This window comes from Odocoileus virginianus, chromosome 8, assembly GCF_023699985.2.
Source record: "Odocoileus virginianus isolate 20LAN1187 ecotype Illinois chromosome 8, Ovbor_1.2, whole genome shotgun sequence".
NCBI classification, from domain to species: domain Eukaryota; kingdom Metazoa; phylum Chordata; class Mammalia; order Artiodactyla; family Cervidae; genus Odocoileus; species Odocoileus virginianus.
In genome coordinates this window covers 12451086-12473179 of record NC_069681.1, presented here as the reverse complement: position 1 = coordinate 12473179, position 22094 = coordinate 12451086, and the positions used below count along the sequence as shown (strand labels likewise).

At 42.3% G+C, this 22094-nt stretch overlaps 1 protein-coding gene across 2 annotated transcripts in view; it reads left to right on the top strand.

Annotated features, from left to right (window-relative positions):
* Positions 1–22094, top strand: part of ENOX1 (ecto-NOX disulfide-thiol exchanger 1) — a 290859-nt gene that overhangs the window by 195918 nt on the left and 72847 nt on the right. The gene's annotated exons all lie outside the window — the stretch shown is intronic.

Genomic DNA, 22094 nt, shown 5'->3' with positions numbered 1-22094 from the left:
TTGTTAGATTTGAACTGTGACAATAAATCTCTTCACGTCTGAGACAAGAAAGAGAAGCCCTAATAAAGTTTAACTCTGGGAGGTTTCAGCTGACCCTGAGTGCTCCTGCTCTGCTGGTAATTAATTTGATATCAACTGCATCCTCATTAGTAATCATCTCTTCTAAAAATTAATGAGACTAGAGAACAAATCAGTACTGGTGCCAGGGGTAGAAATAATGGCATCGCCCTGCAGACCATTAAAATCTCTCAGCTTCTACCTTTTCCCACTTTCGCCGACGTCTGCCCTGGGAAATATGGACTGTTGGTAGATTCGCAGCCATTCCCAGGATAAAAGAACTTGGCTATTCCCCTCACACTGTCAGCCATAGTTGGCGGATGACCTTTAAATGACCCTCCCCTCCACCACCTCTTTCAGAAATTGCCTCCTGACGTATGGGCCATATACCAGGCCAGGAGTCCCAGATTTACAGTGCCATGGATCGTTTCTTAAATGCAATAAATCAAAATGGACTCTGGCCGCAGACACATACTACTTGACCACTGGCGGGTCTCCCCTGCAGCCATGAAGACTGAAATGAATCCTTGTGTCCTGGCCTTGACTCTCTTTCTTCGGCATCTGCCAGTGCAAAGAGACAGACTCATCCGCACCAAAGTCCTGGGCCCGGATGCACACACGGCCGCCTGCATACAGCAGGTGTCACGCTTGCAGCCAGACCGATGTAATTAATCCATCTCTCCAATTGGGCTGCCATGGGGAGGGAATTGTGCGCTGGGGCTTTCTCCATGCAGCTGGTTAGGAGAGGAAACATGAGGATTAGCAAGGGCAGCCAATTTCCTCCTCATCAGAAATGAAGGCTGGGAAGAGAAAGCAGGGAGAAGTGTGGCGGGGGTGGAAACAAAGAAAGAAGAATGACTCAGAGGGGAAAAAAATCTTTAGCTGAGGAAGAGAATAAACACAGAGGAAGAGAGGTGTGGGTGGGAGCTGCAGTTTTCCGGGGTCTAGGTTTGTCATGTTAATTTTTGTTTTATTTTCCATCTTACAAAACAGTGTGTGCTCCATGCGGAAAACTGGGAAACCTAAAAGCAGCATATAAAAGGAAACACATTCAGGGTGTCACTTCCCAGATATCACTGTGGGTAACATTTACATATATTCTTTCCGTCTCTTTCTCCCTGTGCGCATAAACATGCAGTGTTATCATTTTTAAGTGTTGACCGACGGGCTAGCCAAACATAGTCAGTTCACGTTTCTGGAATTGTAGCCAAAGAGTGGAGCTGGGAATTCAGGACCAAGATGTTGGATGGTTAGTTAAAGACTACGTTTTCTCCTCTGTTTAACAAAGCACCAGGAATAGTCACCAAGGGAAGCTTAAACAAAGTTAGTGCCCAATCTGGCCCTCCCTTTATAAACCACCCACTTCACTCAATTGATTGCTGCAAACACCCTGCCTCATGAAGTTCTTGACTCGAGGCAGCTTCCTCAGTTTGGTAATCACCTGTCTGTCTCCTCTCTGTGTCTCTGGGTCAGTCCGTCCATCTGTCTGTCTCACCCACCCCGTGTCTCACATAGACACACGCGTGCACACACACTTAGTAAATGGCCACGGCAGCTTTATTTTCTGGAAGTACTGTGGAAGATATAAAAGGAGAAAGCGTATTAGCACTCTGGTTATAGGTTTCCAAGGAATGGGCATTACAAACGGTACTTATAAATGAGAGATGAGCAGAATGACACTTCATGCCTTTATTATCACTTTTTTCCTTCTTTCGTTTGTTTTGTAATTTATTGTGATTACACGTGTAGTTCATTCTGCGGTCCCCTCCACGCACGCACATTTCATTTTTTTATGTCCTCCTCCATCACCACCACCACCACTTTATTTTAAGCTGGTATCACTCACATATTCCAGTCAGAAGACTTTCATTGGCAAGCCCCAGGGCTCTCATTCCCGGTGTTAGAGATATGTGTTTTCACCCGTGATTTACATTTTTTCCAAAGTCATTTCTTGAGCCAGTACATTATACATTTTTCACTAATTTAAACAGAGTGGTGCCCTGCAATTTGGCCCTTCACTAATTCTCTGCGTATCTTGTCTTCTTTTCTCCTGGGTTTATATTTCTTCCCTAGTGGCTTGTATTCCTTATCTGCAGTGCTACTCACAGTTTATTTCAGGAAAATCTTGGTAATGATGTAACTGTAAAGTCCGCAAAAAGGGTGTTGCACCGAGTTTCTCTTTACAGAATGATTATCCCCAGGTATTCCTCCTGTTTATCATTTAGGGAGAAGGGAGAAGGAGAAAAGGAGTGTGCTGGGTGAAGTTTCATCCTTCTACACAGGATAATATGAGCTCAGATCTCTGAGAATCACCAGATCACTGAAGGTGCACTCTCAAGTCTGATCTTTCCCTCCTGAACCCTTGGATCTTAATTGATTAGGCTGGTCTTTTTAGCCTGCTTTTTCTGCCCAGCTCGTGATTGATATGCTTGATTTTAGGTTCACAGTTTTCTTGTCATTTCTCATGGCCACCCACAGTATAAAAAGCCAACTAGCATATGATGATAATGGGAATTCTGCTTTCCATATAAATTTTGGACTGGGCATGGGTTCGATTTCAGCTCTGCAAGAGATTGTTACCACCAAGGTTACCACAAAAGAACTGCGTGATACAGACTGTTAAAGCTAAAAGGGGCATTGCTGAGCCCCCTAATCCAGCCCACTTATATCCTAATTTTAATCAAATAGAGTTGAAGTCGCTGAGCTAAGCCCTATCCCCAAGCCCCAAGCTTACCTCCTGCTCCTCACAGCCCCTGGTTCTCGGTCCTTGGGTCCTTGCTCCGCCTGCTGATGCTTGCATCCCGAGAATCTTTTCCTTTTACGTTCATTCATATTGATCTCCTACCCCCCCTGGAAAATGAATTGAGGCACAGCGGGCTATGACCCTTCCCCCAACATGTTAAATAACTGTCAGTCTCCTTTTTCTTCTGATACTAGAATAGAGATTAATTCTGGCACCTAAGGTCAATCTTTTATGCCTAATTTTTATTTTTTGTATATCTAACAACTCTCTGAGTAAAGAATGGATGAAGTAAAGAACAAATTGTTGAGTCATCACACATGTTTTAGTCTCGGCTACTAAAACCAGCTTCCCTGATTCTTAAGATCCACTGCTTCTCCTAGTCATGCCCAAACACATAATAATCTCATCTCATCTCATCTCACTGATTGAATAGAACCCGCTTTCTGACAAGTCTTTGTTGAAGTGTAAGGATTCATTGAGTCCTTCTGTCCTTAGAAGTCTGGGATGTTCTCTGCTGGTATTAGATTCTAAGGAACTTATTAGTCACTGACCTCATCTAGGACTACAGGCATGGCCCCGGGGCTCTGAAAGAATGACCACAACCTCAGGAAACATCCGTTCTGTTTTCACTTTCACTGAGTATGTGTACATACAGTCACATGTGTTTCTGTTCAGACTGTTTTCTACTATCCAAATGTTTTAAGAGCCTTGCATCCTGACAGCTGACATGTATATATCATGCTTATCAAGGAACCAAGGCTTAGAAAGAGTAGTAAGAAAGCTCCAAACCAGGTAGCACAGTGCTTAAAATTTCTTCCTAATTATTTTTCCTGATCTTTTGAAAGTGAGGTTATATCACACATTGAGACTTTAAAGGACAATGGCAGCATGCCACGCCCGCTGTTTAGTGAAAGACCTTAAAAGGTGACAGGGAATAAGGACACGTTTCAAAGCAGCCCTGCTGTTCCCTTTCTCTTGCTCTTCCTGCCAATGTTTGCAGTAGATGAAGCATTTCCATAGCATTCGGCTGATACACTCTTACAAATTTATTTATTTTTAGTTGGAAGATAATTGCTTTACAATATTGTATTGATTCCTACACTCTTGATTGGCAGGACCTGTACAGAAAACTGTACTTTTCAAATATTTCTGGAACATTTACAAAAATTAATTCCATACTAGACCTTAAGGCAAATCTCAATTAATTTCAAAGTGGTGCTATCATATTTTCTGACCACAATAAAATTGTTAAGAATCAGTGTCACAAAAGACGACTAAAATAAATTCTGTATACTTAAAAATTTTAAAACACACATATAAATCCACAGGTCTAAAAAGAAATCAGGATTGTAATTTTAAAGTACTTGATAATTAAAATGCAGCAAATCAAAACTTGTTGGATACAGCTGAAACAGACCCTAGGGGAAAATTTTTAAAGTTTTAAATGTCTATTTTAGGAAAAAAGAAAATTAGAAACAGAAGTAAGCATTGAATTCTTATTTTAAAAGAATAAACACAAGGAAAGATAAGTAAAGATAAGCACAGAAATTACTGAGGTATCACAGTCATACACTGCAGAAGATCAGCAAATGCAGTTGTTGCTTATTTGAAAAAACTAATAGAATAGAAATATTTGGCAACAGTGATCATAAAGAGAATAACCTAGTAAATAATATTTTTAAAGAAAATGAGTTGTAGACATGACAGAGATTAAAGAGCTATGAAAAAATCAGGACTAGTTTTACGACAAGTTTTTAAACTCAGATGATATGTAAAGATCCCTAAAGGGAAAAAAAATGTGTTAAAATTAAATCAGGGAAAAATCAAGAGCCTGAATGATCTCATTTTAAAAACTGGAGGTAGTTGCTTAAAACCTCACATCAAAGCAACAGACCCAAAATGGATTTACAGAGAAGTTCTAATAAACATTCAATGAAAATTATGCCAGTCTTTTACAGAATTGTCCAGAGAATAGAAGAGGAAGAAAAGCTTCCCAGCTAACTCCTAAGGCTGGTATACCGGGTATGCTTGATACCAAAACAGGACAAAGGCAAAAAAAAAAAAGAGAGGGGTGGAGGAATTACAGGTCAGCCTCACTTATGAACATCGATTTAAAGTTCCTTTTGAAAAGTTAATTTGATCTAGTATTTATAAACCACCCTGTTGGATTTATTCCAGGAATTCAAGGTTGGTTCAATATTACAAAAGTCTATTAATATCACATAACCCCATTAACAGGTTAAATCAGGATAATGCAGTCTTTTTAACAGCTACTGAATATCCATTCATAGTATTAACATAGAACTAAGTAAAAAATGAAGATTGTAATAACTTGGAATAAAAGGAAACCTTCATTTCTTGTTACAAGACTATCCACAGTGAACTCAATGGTGAAACAAGTGATTTTATTTTTTAACCTTCCCAATGTAATCCTTACATAATCCTTCTTAATCCTGATATAATCGCTTGGACTAGAATGTAAATGCTTTATGTCACTTGCTTGTATCATGATTTACATTTTCAAATTGTCCTTTGGAAGCAAAAATCATTGCTACACAAAGTATTGGCAGACCCTAAAAATGTGGTTGCTTTTTTGTTTCCTCTTGAAAAAAATTAAAGTCATCAACACTCATCTTGATGTTGATTTTCCTATTTCTAGAATGCATGTTAACTGGCTATATGTCACACATGCTGATCATCCTTGTCAGACGATGGTCTTTCTGCTGACTTCGGCAAAACCTGTGGTTGAAATTTTCAGTAAAAGGACACAGGTAGACTTCCCACCTGCAATGTTCAATTGCATGCAATCTCTGATCTCCAGTTGAGGGATTACTGAGGCTGGAGGAAGATATCATCATAGGGTAGATTGATATTGATATTAAGTGTGGAACTACAGCTTTAATTTTTCTTAATTTTTATACCTTGGGAGCCTTTTTTGCTGTTATCATTCACGGCCATGCTGACACCATTTATTGTAAAGGTCTGAGAGATTCAGTTCACTTCTTTAATGCTTCCTATGTTTAATGTTTCAGAAGCAGAGAAAATCGGTTTAAAATCGTAATTTTCTGTCTGTGTCCTTGAGATCTATGCAAAGTGGGTGGTACTGTATTTCATTTTACCTGATAGATCTCAGCCCCAGATATTAGGGACATGTGGCACATTTCACAGTGGCAGTCTCTGTTGAGCTTTTCTGTTGTATCTGCTGCTACTCTTGCAGGGGTTTTGTCTGTTGGTTTTTTTGTGTTGTTTTTTTTTTCCTTTAAGACACTCTATAGTTCAGAGACTAGCAATCCTGAGGTAGTCCAAAGGCTAAGTAGCTGCCTCCAAGGATGCCTGCAGGTGGTTAAAGCACCTCAGGGAAACTGCTCCTTTTGAAATATGTGTGTGTGTGTATATATGTATATATTCTAATTTATTCACTTTTAATTGAAGGATAATTGTTTTACAATATTGCACTGGTTCCTGCATACATCACCATGGACCAATCACAGTTATACGGATGTCCCCACCCTCCCACCTCCTTCCCCAGCCCACTGCTCTAGGTTATTACAGAGCCCCCATTTCAGTTCCCCGCATCATACAGCAAATTCCTAGTGACTGTTTTATGCATCATAGTGTATGTGCTTCCATGCTACTCTCTCCATTCACCCCTTCTCTCCTTCCTTCTCACCCCACCATGCTCATGAGTCTGTTGTCAATGTCTGCATCTCCATTGCTGCTCTGCAAATAGGCTCATCAGTACCATCTTTCTAGATTCCACATATATACATTAATATATGATATTTGTTTTTCTCTTTCTGACTTATTTCACTCTGTATAATAGACTCTAGATTCATCCACCTCATTAGAACTGATTCAAATGTGTTCGTTTTTATGTCTGAGTAATATTCCATTACTAAGGAGAAAATGGAATATTACTAAGTAATACTCCATTCCAAAGGAGAAAAGGAAAGATATACCCATTTGAATGCAGAGTTCCAAAGAATAGCAAGGAGAGATAAGAAAGCCTTCCTCAGTGATCAATGCAAAGGAATAGAAAAAAACAATAGAGTGTGAAAGACTAGAGATCTTTCAAGAAAATTAGAGATACCAAGGGAAAATTTCATGCAAAGATGGGCACAATTAAGGACAGAAGTGGTATGGACCTAACAGAAGCAGAAGATATTCAGAAGTGGTGGCAAGAAGATCCATACAAAAAAGGTCTTCATGCCCCAGATAACCACAATAGTGTGATCAACCACCTAGAGTCAGATATTCTGGAATGTGAAATCAAGTGGACCTTAGGAAGCATCACTATGTGTAAAGCTAATGGAGGTGATGGAATTCCAATTGAGCTATTTCAAATCCTAAAAGCTGATGCTTTTAAGGTGATGCACTCAATATGCCAGCAAATTTGGAAAACTCCAGCCACAGGACTAGAAGAGGTCAGATTTCATCCCAATCCCAAAGAAAGGCAATGCCAAAGAATGTTACAACTCCTGCACTATTATACTCATTTCACATGCTAGCAAAGTAATGCTCAAGATTCTTCAATCCAGACTTCAACAATACGTGAACCATGAACTTCCAGATGTTCAAGCTGGATTTAGAAAAAGCAGAGGAACCAGATATCAAATTGCCAACATTCATTGGATCATTGAGAAAGTAAGAGAGTTCCAGAAAAACATCTACTTTTGCTTTATTGACTACGCCAAAGCCTTTGACTGTATGGATCACAACAAACTGGAAAATTCTTCAAGAGATGGGAATACCAGACCACCTTACCTGTCTCCTGAGAAATCTGTATGTAGGTCAAGAAGCAACAGTTAGAACTGGACATGGAACAACAGACTGGTTCCAGATCGGGGAAGGAGTATGTCAAAGCTGTATACTGTCACCTGCTTATTTAATTTACATGCAGAGTACATCATGAGAAATGCCAGGTTGGAGGAAGCACAAGCTGGAATCAAGATTGCCAGAAGAAATATCAATAACCTCTGATATGCAGATGACACCACCCTTATGGCAGAAAGTGAAGAAGAACTAAAGAGTCTCTTGATGAAAGTGAAAGAGGAGAGTGAGAAAGTTGGCTTAAAGCTCAACATTCAGAAAACTAAGATCATGGCATCCGGTCCCATCACTTCATGGCAAATAGATGGGGAAACAATGGAAACAGTGAGAGAGTTTCTTTTCTTGGGTTCCAAAATCACTGCAGATGGTGACTGCAGCCATGAAATTAAGATGCTTGCTCCTTGGAAGAAAAGCTATGACAAACCTAGACAGCATATTGAAAAGCAGATATATTACTTTTCCAACAAAGTTCTGTCTAGTCAAAACTATGTTTTTTTAATGTGCGTATGTAAGAGTTGGACTATAAAGAAAGCTGAGCACCAAAGAATTGATGCTTTTGAACTGTGGTGTTTGAGAAGACTTTTGAGAGTCCCTTGGACTGCAAGGAGATCCAACTAGTCCATCCTAAAGGAAATCAGTCCTGAGTATTCATTGGATGGACTGATGTTGAAGCTAAAACTGCAGTACTTTGGCCACCTGATGCGAAGAACTGACTCCTTGGAAAAAACCCTGATGCTGGGAAAGATTGAAGGCAGGAGGAGAAGGGGATGACAGAGGATGAGATGGTTGGATGGCATCACTGACTCAATGGACATGAGTTTGAGCAAGCTCCAGGAGTTGGTGAAGGACAAGGAAGCCTGGTGTGCTGCAGCCCATGGGGTCGCAAAGAGTCAGACACGACTGAGTACTGAACTGAACTGAATATTCCATTGTGTATATGTACCACAGCTCCTTTATCCATTCATCTGTCGATGAACATCTAGGTTGCTTCCATGTTCTAGCTATTGTAAATAGTGCTGCAGTGAACATGTGTCTTTCAGCTTTGGTTTCCTCAGGGTATGTGCCTACATGGTGGGATTGCTGGTTCGTGTAGTAGTTTTATTCCTAGTTTTTTAAGGAATCTCCATTCTGTCTTCCATAGTGGCTGTATCCATTTACATTCTTTCCAACAGTGCAAGGGGGTTCCCTTTTCTTCACACCCTCTACAGCACTTGTTTGTGGATTTTCTGATGATGTGCATTCTGACCAATGTGAGGTGATAACTCATTGTAGTTTGGGTTTGCAATTTTCTAATAATGAGCAATGTTGAGCATCTTATTAGCAATCTGTTTGTCTTCTTTGGAGCAATGCCTGTTTAGGTCTTTTGCCCACTTTTTGATTGGGTTGTTTGTTTCTCTGGTATCGAGTTGTATGAGCTGCTTGTAGTTGTGCTGGGTCTTTATTGCTCTGTGTGGGCTTTCTTGTTTAATTCAAATTTATTTATTTGTAATTGGAGAATAATTGCTCTACAGTATTGTGTTGGCCCTGTTGATCTGATTCATGGTCAGTGTGAATCAGTTGTAGGCATACATGTGTCTCCTCTCTCTCGAACCTGCCTCTCACCTCCCATCCCATCCCACCCCTCTAGGTTGTCACAGAGCACCAGATTTGAGCTCCCTGCCTCAAACAGCAAATCCCCATTGGCTATCTACTTTTACATAGAGCAATGTGTATGTTCCAGTGCTGCTCTCTCCATTGTTCCGCCCCGCTCTCTCCCCGCCATCTGTTTTCTCTGCCCGCATCTCCGTGGCTGCCCACTAGCTGTGACGGGCGGGAGCTCCTCTCTGGTGTGGTGCAGGCTTCTCTCTGCTGTCGCTTCTCTTGTGGCAGAGCACGGGCTTAGTTGTCGCACGGCATGTGGAGTCGTCCTAGACCGGGGATCAAACCCCTGTCCCCTGCACTGACAGGCGGATTCCTAACCACTGGACCACCAGGGAAGTCTAGGGAAACTTCTTGTCCGGTGAGGCCCTCACCCATCTCCCCAGGACGTGGCCCTGGGGCCAGAAACCGGTTCCAGACCAGCCCCCGTGTATGAAAGTAACGTGGAAACTTCGGGGGACAAGCAGACGTCCTTTGCCTCCTGCGTCTTCTGTGACAGGTGAACATGCCCCGTGTTTACAAGCCTTGTTGCAGGGCCACCTAAAGATTTGAAGTTCTCAGTTCAAGGGCTCTTCTCACCCTGCGCCTGGGTGTGTGAGTCTCCTACCCATAAAAACATTAACTTGTGTTAACATAGGAGAGTTGAGAATATTGTCATTGAGTTGGCTTCACTGAAGTTTCTCCATTAATTGAGAGTTCAGTAACATAGGTGATGGCCCATGTCCATCCTTTGCCAGACATCTGTGGCTGATGTAGAGATAAAACTTTCAGCTGTCATTTTCTCTCCTTTATATGCAGCACATGTTAGATCATGACAACTTTCTCACCAGTTGGGACTCAACTAAAATCTCTCAAAACCACAACTTGCATGCTTGCCCTTAACCATTCATTCAAAATGGTCATTCCTTGGAGAGGGTAGCTTGGAAACATATACACTAGTTATATAAAATAGGTAGCCAGGAGGAATTTGCTGCAGGACTCAGGAAACTCAAACTAGGGCTCTGTGACAACCTAGAGTGGGAGGGAAGCTCAGGAGCAAGGGGACGTATGTATTCCTGTGGCTGATCCATGTGGACGTATGGCAGAAACCAACGTATTGTTGGTTGACAATACCAACAACGTATTGTCATTGTCCTTTAGTTAATAAAAAATAAATTTAAAAATAAATCCTTTTTAAAATGTGTGTTTCTAAAACGGCAGGCCAGATGGCCAGTGATGGTGAGTGGTACCTTTTGCTGAAACTACAGCAAGCACGCTTTGCTGTCCGGGGCCTGTTCTGAATGAGGCCCAGATCCCATTGCATCAGTCACCTTCAGAGATGGCCACAGAATTTTGGTCACAAGTCATCCATAAAAGGATTTTCTAGCTACAAGCTTGCTCATGACTGGGTTATAAACTCTGCAGAGAAAGAACAAATCTCTGTTGGCCTTTGGGGCACGATTCAAGACCCAGCTGTGCAATTCCGTGCTTGTTTGAAGTGAATGGGTCAGCCTGGCTGGAAAGCGTGTTAATATTTTAAATTTCTACATTAACAGCTGTACATGTGCCCAGAGGCTGGGGTGATGACCACCTTGTATAATTACCCCCCCAAAAAAGTGATAAGAATACATAAATCCCAGCAAATTGGATTATCATTTGCAGCAGAATTGCCAGGAGAGGCAACAGAGAGAGCATCACAGATCTGTATTCCTACTCTGGCAAAGCATTTGACACCTTCTCTTGGGAATTACATGAATGGTGTTAATTCATGTTGGCTGGCCCTGTGTTTTGAAAATTGGCTGAAGGAAGACAACTGGCATGGCTAGGATGGGCCTGAACAGCAGATCTTGTCTCTGAATATTAATCCCCAAGAGTGCCCACTCGTGGAAGTTAAAAGTCACTTGACCTTGGTCTCTCCATTTTTGCAAAGAGGATAGTGACAGCACTTTCATTTAGCTTGGTACCCTTTGCCATTCAAGGAACCTCCCGTACTTAACCGATATTCTTTAGTCTCATAATATCCCACTCGTGAGTGTTGTCATCTTTGTATAACATGTGAGGAAAGTGAAAGACAGGAGGTTAAAATGACCCTGCAAATTACACTATTGAAAAATCATCTGAAGAAGAGAAAACAGATTTTAGAGTCTTCTAAACCCTTTTTGTTATCTTCATGAATCCAGTAAGCAGGACATTAATTGATGTGTTGCTTTGCAAATGATACATCATCATTCCTCATGAGACAGTTGCGAGGGAAAGAGGAAACCAGAGCAGTAATGTGGCTTGTTCAAGGTCAGACAGCACGTCAGCAATAGAGCTAACCATATTAACCTTGAAATGATGATCTGGGGATTTTTTTTTTTTTTTGTTTGTTTGTTTTTTTGGCCTTTTCGCCAAAACTTGGCTATACTTTTCATAATGTCGCCTTATCGGGGTATCATGTATCATGGTAAGTAACTCTACTGGATTGTACAAATGCCAAAAAGTATCTTGTCTTTTGCACAAGGCCCTCCCAAGAGGATATGCAAGTAACAGACATGGTCTCTAAAACACTGTCCGATGACACAGCCCTCCGCCCCAAGGTCATGATCTCCTCTCCTGCCCAGACAGTGGGCTGCCTGCCAGGGGTGTGCCTGGTGTAACTTGACACTCAGAGAGGATCCGATTTTAAACATCCTTCTCCTCCACGTGACAGGCTTATTTTCAGTAATAATCATTGAATCATTTCATTGAAATGAAACAATAATAGTGGCCAAGAAAGAAATACAGTGAAATTTTTCTGATGTTGAATTTCACATATATGATGCCTACAAATTTTTTTAGTAAAATAGTATAATGAAAAGGGAGAATAATCGCAACTATCTATTAAATCATTTTTTAGCTCACTTAACAGTTTAAACTTTGTTATTTTGATTATAGTTAATGTATTACAGTATGTAAATGGCCCGTAGATACTTGGATCTTTGAATTTTTGTTGTTGTTCAGTTGCTCAGTCATGATTCTTTGCAAACTCATGGACTGTAGCAAACCAGGCTTCCCTATGCTTCACTATCTCCCAGAGTGTACTCAAACTCATGTCCATCAAGTTGTTGATGCCATCCAACCATCTCATCCTTGGTCACCCCCTTCTCCTGCCCGGGAATCTTAACAAAACCAAATGCAAAGGGTACAGTTTAGACAACTACTGTTAATGCCACTGATGAAATGTTTTCTTGATTTGTCCTTTAGTTTTAAGGCAAACAGTTAACAATTCCGAAAGAATTTATTTCAACTTGTAAAATGTGAAAATTCAGTAAAAATATTTAACATAAGAAATCAATTCTGCACTCAATAAGGATGGTTCATAGTGCTCACCAAATTTCACTGTTTCAGATTTTTGACATAAAAATTCTTAAAGGGGTCTTGTGAAATGAAGTAAAGTAACTCAGTTCTAGTTCTTAGTCTTTGCAACAACTGTGTTCTCACTGTTTATTTCAAATCTGCTGTAGAAATCTAGGAATATGTGTAGTACTGCAGAGATCAGGGGCGCTGTGTGTCTTAGATGAGCTCAAGTGCTTTAAAACCCCAAAACTGGGCTTAGCTGAGTCCTGTGTGAATCTGGGAGTAAGGGAAGGTTGGGGGCGGGGAGGGGGGGGAGCAGACTGTGACACCAACATTTTCCAAATTAGTTTCTACATAAAGTATGTTTATTAAAGGGTAAGAGATGGAACAGTACTCATTTGAAGCTTACATATATGTTGAATCTTAACAGTGAAGGCAGCAACTGTTTAGGTTTTAGGTCAACAAAGGCTTTTTATCAGGATGGAGGATTTTGTCTGATTTTGTCCGATTTTGTTCGAATTGCTGGTGCACACTGATAGTCAATAGATGGACCTTGGTTAGTTTCATTTTTGTCCAGTTTTGTGCAGTTGTGCCTCTTTCCTGTACCGAGTCTGACAGCTCCTAGAGCCCCACTGTGGGAACCCTACCACTGCCTGCATACTTAGGCCCCCAAATCCTCATCTCCATAGTTCCCTGTGTTTCCCACACCTGAAGTCTTAACATTCATTGCTCCTGCTCCCCCTCTGGAGATTTTGCACAGCTCACAGAATTCATGGGTTTTTTTCCCTTTCCTTGCAACCAGGGAGATCCCAGTGTTAGGGACCAGCCCCGGGGAACCTGGAAACATTCCCACTCCAAACCCTTTCCCTCTGGGTGGCACGCTTCCCCTCCAAAGAATCCACAAGCCTCCCCTTCCCTTCACCCACTTCCTGAGATCTTACTCTGATGTATGCATGCTGTGTGTATCCTGGTCAGACACATACATTCAGAGAAGGGGACCCCCCATCATAGCACACTGCCCTGGGTGGGTGGCAGGGTGCCCATGTTTCACAGGACCGCCCCCCCCCCCCCACCGCCAAGGATCCACACCTCTGAAAACACTTATTTCTGCCTTCTCCCCCCGTCTCCCAGAGCTGTCCCAGAGCACCCATAGACATGACCCCAGGGTTCCTGGTCTCGACCTCTCAGAGGACCAGCCTGGTCAGACCTGCCCTTGGGCTGTTTGGCTCCAGCCGACATCAGGATTTGTGACAGAGGGGTCAGGGAACAGCACCAGACTCCAAGCATCTCTCAGTTGTAAATGAAACCTGATCCCATCACGAGCAAGAGATTGCCTTTCTGCCTAGCAATGAGAGTGGCATTTAAAATTCAATATCAGAAAAGATATTGACGAGATTAAGGGCCTGAAGGAATTGATTTATGAGGAAAGACCCAAGGAATTAAATATGTATAGCCTGATGTAATAGGATATTAGGCTCAGAGCACAATTTCATTTCTGTGATCCGGTATTCCTGTTATCAGTCATCTGAATGGTGGGGTCCTCTCCTAGAAATGTTTCTCCCCCAGGGGTCACCGAGCTAGAGGTGGAGAGGGAGGTGCCGGGGTGGGTATACCCGGCCACAGCCTTCATCACCCTTGGGCCTTATGGTAAATTGAAGTGCCGTTTCATCGGCAGGTAGAAGCAGATGACATTTTTAAAATTTTTTTTATTTATTTATTTTTGACTATTCTGGGTCTTTGAGGCTGCACAGGCTTTCTCTAGCAGGGACTGCTCTTTTTTGTGGCGTGCAGGCTTCTCATTGCAGAGGCTTCTCTTGTGGAGCCCAGGCTCTAGGGTGCGCGGGTCAGTAGTCGTGGCACCCGGGCTTTGCTGCTCCATGGCATGTGCGATCTTCCCGGACCAGGGCCTGAACCCATGTCCTCCACCTGGGCAGGCAAGTAGGTTCTCACCCGCTGTACCACCAGAAAAGTCCAAAGCAAGTGACATTTTAAACTAGAATAAAGTTTGAGTAGTCTTAGCATCTCATGTGACCCCAAAAATCCAAGCTAGTTCAATTCCATCTTTTTTTCCTTCTCCCATCTTCTCTCCCCCTTTTCTTCTCTCATCTTCTTTTCCTTCTCTGAGCGTTGTAGGTGCCAGGTGGTAAATGACTGTCCTTCCCCCGAGCAGGGTTTCTCTCCTTTGTCAGGAGCACTGTGAGTTGTGTCTACCTTCAGGCCAGAGCCGTGTGTGTGTGATTGTCGGTCACCATCGGTGTGTCTCTACCTCGTGGCAGGAGTTCACGTGACCTGCCCCCACTGTAAATTTAGAAAGTGCTCCACCACCACCATGAGAGACACAAAATCAGTGTTCCGTTTAGGGAACGGAAGCCACCACCACCACCTCCATCCCCCAGCAGCTCGCCAGTGCTGCCAAAGATTCCTGAGGTATCCCAGTTCTGTGAGTGTCAGCTTATCATTTGACTCATTGGAAAACACCCTGATGCTGGGAAAGATTGAGGGCCGGAGGAGAAGGGGACGGCAGCATGAGATGGTTGGATGGCATCAGCAACTCAATGGACGTGAGTTTGAGCAAGCTCCAGGCGATAAGAGGACAGGGGAGCCTGGCGTGCTGCAGCCCATGGGGTCGCAAAGGGCCGGACACGACTGAGCGGCTCAACACACAACAACAGCTCATCATCAGACGCTGCTGCTGTGCTTCCTACCCTGAGTTTGCACCGTAGTCCATGATTTTCATGGGATCTAACCTTATACTATCTTTTAGTTATATAAGGACTTCACCTTAGTGACAAAAGTATGAAACATAGGCAAAAAAGACAAGGAGAGAGTTACAGTTTTTAAAGGAAAGTGAAATTCACCATACTGTACACAGAGGGTACATGAAAGGCATGTCCCCAACAGCCTCACTCGTAAGTGGAAAACGGTGAATGCCTAGCTGGAAGTCCTTGCCAGGAGGGTTTTAAACCTGGTGCGTCCTCATCTCCATCTCATATTGAGGGCTCGACATGGTTGCCAGGGTAGAAAGTGCAGTTTGAAGCCGGGAAATTGAGTTGGGCAAGCGGTAGGTCTTTGCGAGACACCATGGCTTCAGGTCCATGACTTAACCTCTGGGTGCCCATGATTCGCCCATCTATAAAAATGGAAATGTGACCTCACTTATTCTGGGGCTCCAAATAACATTTGTAATGCTCTTTGAATTTGTCAGAGAAAAAGACTCATTACACGCCGAAGTCTACATCCCCAAAGAGCATTACAAATGATCCTGTTAAATCAGTGGCCTGGAAACATCAAGACGTGTCAGGGACTGCATTTATTTACCTGTTATTGTCCGCCCGAGTGTTTGCACTTGATTGGCATATGGATAATTGTCTAATTGGAACACAGTCAATCGTAACCACCAAAAAATGTAATAGTGCATCTGTTTAATGCCACACTCTCCAGTGTTAAATTAAAATTATGCTGCAGTCAGCCAGTCCAACCGAAAGGCTCTTCTGATTAAGTTCTTGCTGCCTGTGAACTTCTGTAATTGAGGCACTTTGGTACTTAAAAATTCAAACCGGAAAGAACATTATACAGTTCCATAAATTTCAAGAGAAAAAAAGACCCAGAAAGCCTGACTTAAATTATCTAGTTTCAGACTATCTCATTGTTTTTTTAGGGCATCTAGTCAAATAAAGAATAGCAGTTCTGAATTACCATTGGTTTGAATATATAAATATTAGGTTCATGAGTTGATGTTTTGTAAACAAAAGAAATGGTTTGAAAGAATGCAAACAGTAGTCTAAGGGTGTGTTGATTTTGTTTTTCCTAGTGGCAGTTTTGCTTTATTTGTTTGCTTTTCGGTGGGACATGGGGAAGAAATTACATAGTTAGAAAGTCACTGATTGGGCTTCCTTAGACTTTTAAGAAATATTCCCCTATAGCTTAAGGGCAGTATCTGTTACTTCCAGAGTAATGAGTCAGAATGCCTTTAGTGGGACTGCTGTTTCCCTCTGAAGTTTTCATATATCCATATGTCTGGAACAATAAGTTACCCAGTGATGGATCAAGTAGTTTTTGTTACTATGCTTGTTTTAGTTTGTTGTGTGTGTGTGGTTTTTTGCTTTGTTTTGTTTTTTTGCTAGATTATGGCTTAATCTCACAGAATTTGGGGAACCAGAGCAAACATACATTTACCTCTTTACTCATTCGTTCATTCATTCAGCACCTACTGTATGTTAGAGGTAGCCCAGTTATGGCCTCTACCCTTGGTGGATGTAGTCTAGCTGGGGAGATTCCCACGAACTATAATATGTCATATAGAAGTGCTTTGGGAAGATGAAAGAAAACTAACTTTGCTTGGATGATTGGAGGAGGTCTTTATTGAGGAAGAACCCAAAACGACTGCAAATAGTTGTGCAGGCTTTGCCCTGAACAGGACAGCAGGCCAAATGAGTGAATGGGAATGAGAATCAGCCGCTACCCCACTGCCCAACCATGTGCCTTAGTGAGGGGTCCTGTCTACCTAGAGGGTGCCGCTCTTTTCTACATTATAAGTCATCAAATGATTTGACTTTAGCTTAAAAGCATTCTTTACGTTGACTTAAGTGTTCATTGCAACACTGTTTACAATAGTCAGGACATGGAAGCAATCTCAACATCCATCAACAGATGAACGAATGAAGAAGATGTGGTACATACATACAATGGAATACTACTCGGTCATCAAAAAGGAACAAAATTGGGTCATTTGTAGTGATGCGGATGAACCTAGAATCTGTCATACAGAGTGAAGTAAGTCAGAGAAAATATCATATATTACTGCACATACATGGAATTCGCAAGAATGGTGCAACTCAGTCCAGTCACTCAGTCGTGTCCGACTATGCTACCCCGTTGCCTGCAGCACCCCAGGCTTCCCAGTCCATCACCAACTCCCAGAGCCTACACAAACTCGTGTCCATCGAATCAGTGATGCCATCCAACCATCTCCTCCTCTGTCATCCCCTTCTCCTCCTGCCTTCAATCTTTCCCAGCATCAGGGTCCCTTCCAATGAGTCAGTTCTTCGCATCAGGTGGCCAAAGTATTGGAGCTTCAGCTTCAGCATCAGTCCTTCCAATGAATATTCAGGACTGATCTCCTTTAGGATGGATTGGTTTGATCTCCTTGCAGTCCAAGGGACTCTCAAGAGTCTTCTCCAACACCACAGTTCAAAAGCATCAATTCTTTGGTGCTCAGCTTTCTTTATGGTCCAACTGTCACATCCATACATGACTACTGGAAAAACCATAGCTTTGACGAGATGGACCTTTGTCAGCAAAGTAATGTCTCTGCCTTTTATGAAAAATGATACAGATGAACTTTTTTGTATGGCAGGAATAGAGACGCAGCCATAGAGAACAGACATGGGGTCACAGGCAGGGACGGGGAGGCTGGGACAAACTTGGAGAGTACCATTGACATATACACACTGTGTTTGTGTGTGCAATCAGTAAGTCACGTCCAGCTCTTTGAGACCCCAGGGACTGCAGCATACCAGGCTTCCCTGTCCTTAACTATCTCCTGGAGTTTGCTCAAATTTATGTCCGTTGAGTCAGTGATGCTACCTATTCATCACATCTTCTGCCACCTTCTCCTTTTGCTTTCAATCTTCCCCAGCATCAGGGTCTTTTCCAGTGAGTCGGCTCTTCGGATCAGGTGGCCAAAGTATTAGAACTTCAGGATTAGTTCTTCCAGTGAATACTTAGGGTTGATTTCCTTTGGGATTGACTGGTTAGATCTTCTTGCAGTCCAAGGGACTTTCAAGAGTCTTCTCCAGCACCACAATTCAAAAGCATCAATTCTTTAGAGCTTTATATCCATCAACTATCATATCCATCTTTATGGTCCATCAATTCTTTAGCCTTCTTTATGGTCCAATTGTCATATCCATACATGACTACTGGAAAAACCATAGCTTTGGCTATATGGATCTTTGTCTGCAAAGTGATGTCTCTGCTTTTTAACATGCTGTCTAGGTTTGCCATAGCTTTCTTTCCAAGGGGCAAGCATCTTTTAATTTCATGGCTACAGTCACCATCCGCAGTGATTTTGGAGTCCAAGGAAATAAAATCTGTCACTGTTTTTACTTTTTCCCCCTTCTGTTTGCCATGAAGTGATGGGACCAGATGTCATGACCTTAGTTTTTTGCATGTTGAGTTTTAAGCCAGCTTTTTCACTGTCCTCTTTCACCTTCATCAAGAGGCTCTTTAGTTCCTCTTCACTTTCTGCCACTAGAATGGTATCATCTGCATATCTGAGGTTGTTGATATTTCTCCGAGGAGTCCTGATTCCAGCTTGAGTTCATCCAGTGCAGCATTTTGCATGATATACTCCACATGTAAGTTAAATAAACAGGGTGACAATATACAACCTTGTTGTACTCCTTTCCCAGTTTTGAAGCAGTCCATTGTTTGATGTCCGGTTCTAACTCTTGCTTCTTGACCCTCATACAGGTTTCTGAGGAGACAGGTAAGGTGGTCTGGTACTTCCATCCCTTTAAAAATTTTCCACAGTTGTGATCCACAGAAAGACTTTTGCAGTCAATGAAGCAAAAGTAGATGTATTCTCTTGCTTTTTCTATGATCCAGTGGATGTTGGCAATTTGATCTCTGGTTTCTCTGCCTTTTCTAAACCCAGCTTGTACATGTGGAAATAAAGCCTAAAATCACAGGATCAGAGAAAGTATGAGATGATTTTAAAAGATAAAGAATCTTGATATTATTAGACTGACAGATGTTAGAAAGCTAGGTAATGTAAAGTGCGGGCATAGTAACTCATCCAGCACTGGTGAGTGGGCAGACTGGTACATTCTGTGAAGCAGCTTTGGCAGTGAACTCCTCAAGCACATCTTATGAGCCAGCAGATCCACTGCTGGATTACACACCAGGGAAAGTCTCCCTCCGGTCCACAGGGACAAGCACCAGCATCTCCCACTGCAGCTCTGACAGGGGGCAAGAAAAGGAGGGAATCTGAGTGGGCTTCACTGGGAGAGTGGAAAAGGTATACTGGGTGGACATACCCCATAAACTGTTATGCAGCCACCAGAAGCAGTAGTTAGAGATATATACATATCAACATGGTTATCTTAAAAGAATAGTGCTTAGTAAAAAACATAGTAAACAAGAAATATGGCACAGCCACTTACATGCAATTGCATACTCACAAGACAACGTATATATTTTGGGAAAACACATTCAAATAAAAAAGAAACCATCGAGAATGGTTGCCTGCATATGAGAAGAGAAGGAAATGCAGATGATTCCTTGGAATTACACTTTTTAAATTTAAAAAATTAAATTGGAATTACAATTTAAATTAAAAAGTGTGATTCCAAGGAAGAATGAGATCAAATAGATGTTAACCTGGGAAGTGAGGTCCAGGGAAGGGAGTGTGTGTGTGTCATGTTTTGAATGAAGCAGTGTTGTAACGTGTGGGTGAAAGGGCAGACTCCAGTAGAGTTCTCACTTCCCCTCTGACTTAGTCACATTGTTGGTAATGACAACTGAGAGTTGTGTCCAAGCAGTTTTCCTCTTTGTCGTTTCCCCAACTTTAATTAAGTTCGTTTGCTTTTTTTTTTTTCTTGTTACTAAAGCAGTGTCTGCTCCTTACAGACTTACCAGAAAAATCATAAGCCAGGCTAACAGAAAGATCCACAAACTGCTCACCCGCAGACAGTATCCAGATCCTTTTTTGTTTTGCAAAAATCAGTGAAACCCTTTCATGACTCAACTTTTCATGCAGGAAACAGTATATTATGAATTTCTTCTGTGTCCAGAGACACGTGTGTAACTTCATTTTTAATGGCTGTCTGGTTTTCCATTGTCCAGGGGCACCATCCTTAGCATGGCCAGCCCCCTTCAGCCAGACATCCATTGTTTCTAAATTTTGCTACTTTGCTTACAGCAGTGAGTGAACAGGAGCTGTTGAAGCTAATTCCCTGTGCTCTATTCCGCTCATTTTTAAAGGAGGTTTCAAGATTGGATTCGAAATTGTCTAATGACACAAAAAATCCACTCGGCATCATGGAAGTCAGAGCACCAGATCCCTTCAGAACCATTCTGGGGCTGGTCATGAATGAGAATAAGGAAGCAGGGTCATTCCCCACCGTTTGGAAAGGGTCATTTTCGTTACTTGTCATGGTGCCAAAGTACAATATGGCCCCCTGGTTTCTGCATTGTAATCAATTGGTGCACAATTAAACCACATAACGTCTAAAGGGAGCCCGTGTGGGCTGTGTGTATTGCCTCATATGGGCAATGTGTGATAGGGGCAGGTGGTGAAATAAGAAGCACTGAGTGTTTTCAAAACTGCAGGGAAATCACTGTTTATGTTTAAATCTATATCCTGCACCAGATGAGGGACCAGGATGAGCACGCCCAGGGGTTAAGACACAGTGTGTTTTTCTGAGCTCTTCCTGTCTTCAGCATACCCCCTAAACTAGCAGGTTTGAAGATTTGATTTAATCCTTCCAGTTGGTAGGTTTAAGCACCAGGAATCCAGTGCCAGTGTTTATTCCAGCCTTGGTAGCTCAGGCCTGGCCAGGCAGCTTTGCAGCCAGCTTGTCAAGCCCCAGAAGCAGCAGCCTTGGCGTGGAGGTGACTATGCACTGACATTTCCATATCATTAGGGCACCACTTGTTTTGTGCAGGAGCAGAAGAAACACACATTTGTCTCTGCAAACTAGCCCTCTGTTGTCAAGAAGCTCTGAATAGACACACTGTTTCCAGGGCCTGTTTGGAAGCTCTTGAATGTGTTCTCCAGCCTGTGTATATATTAACAGAGAACCATGTTACAGAGAATTAGCACTGGGCAGCCCCATCCTCCTGGCAGGCCAGGTGAGCCTCTGCGTGAGTTACAGTTGATGGGGGCAAGGACCGCTCAAGCTTCCAGCAATGCCTTCAGCTTCCTGCTTCCAAATAGCAGTGCAGGCCATAGCTGAGTGTTTTGACAGCTTATATCAGCAGTTTTCTCGGCTGATATATTGATTGCAGTTTGGACCTGAGTCCTGCTGATCTAATAAAACATCACCGTCATAACAGAGAAAGTAAAAGTCTTCTTTGTGGTCCCAGCCACCTGGCAAAGCGGCTTTACAGAGCTACTCTAAAGCTAGCTGTGGGGTCTGATGTAAACTGATGTAACCTTGGATGTGGATTAATTATTTTAAGTGTTTTTTTTTTAAATATAATCTCTTCAGCCATCAATGTTTTCGTTTCTTACCATGCTTCTGCATGTCAGTTTGGTTTATTTCTCTTCCTTGGTTCTTGTCTTGTCACAACAAACATTTGGAACGATGGACTAAAGGGTTTAAAAGAACAGACAAGTCACAGCTCAAGGAAACAGATCTTTTATTAGACAGATAGTCCCAAAACACGGGAGCAGGCCGACTGCAAAGGAGTCATCTTCCTCTCACAATACCTCCTGTCTTCCCCATTTTTATACTTCCTGTCGCCTCCTCTTGGTTGTGTCCTGTGCAAAATAGGGCTTGTACCCACCACCAGTCAAAGAAAG